This window comes from Schistocerca americana, chromosome 3, assembly GCF_021461395.2.
Source record: "Schistocerca americana isolate TAMUIC-IGC-003095 chromosome 3, iqSchAmer2.1, whole genome shotgun sequence".
NCBI classification, from domain to species: Eukaryota; Metazoa; Arthropoda; class Insecta; order Orthoptera; family Acrididae; genus Schistocerca; species Schistocerca americana.
Window position 1 is genome coordinate 123,540,867 of NC_060121.1, and position 888 is coordinate 123,541,754.

Sequence of the window (888 nt, forward strand, 5' to 3'; positions counted from 1 at the left end):
GGGGCCTTCTCTTTGTCTTTCGGGCAGGCTACTTATGCTTTGCTCCACACTGAGATGCCCTGCAGTGCCAGTGATCCAAGCACATCTTAAAGACTGGAGCAAACTTCTTTAGCTTACACTCGCCATAGTATTGACGACATGCTCTGAATAGTGCATTTTGACAAGGAGCGATGTGCATGTTTTTGATCGTTTAACGTTGTGAGTATGTTTTAGACATTTCTTTATTAATTTTATTAGCCACAAAATGTGGTGACGCTGTACTTCGCTTTTTACCTTGTAGGTTGCACCTGATGATGCGGCTTTAGACCAAGAAACCGGTAATGTGTTAACAAACAACTGTTTTACCCGCCGTTAGTAGAGTTTTTCCTAACATCATAGCAGTTACAACAGTTTTGGGCCACAGTTCCTCAGCAGACGATATAATCGCTTTATGACACCTACTCTGCACATGCATCGAGGTCAGAGAGGGAGCAGTGTCATACTGATCAGTGGGTTCATACCACCAAATTCCTTTGACTAGAACTTGTGATTACTGAAATTATACCACATATCTTCTCAACCCATGAAGTTTCATTTCGTTTCCTCTTCTTATGAATGCATCACGTTTTTTGTCAGGCAGAGCATTTTGCATACTGTCATTCACTTGTGCCTTATGGGATAAGATTCTGAAGTGATATCTCACCTAAGTATTCGTTTCACACAATAAAGTGATTAGAATTATGTGTGGTTTTCAGGCACTTACATCTTGCAGGTATCTTTTTAAGCAGCTGACAGTGTCAAACAAAACACACAAAACATTTATTCACTTGTGAAATTTGTTATTAGCAATCCATCTAATTTGAGAGTAACAGAGATATTCACAAATACAACACTAGAAAGAAAAGTGAT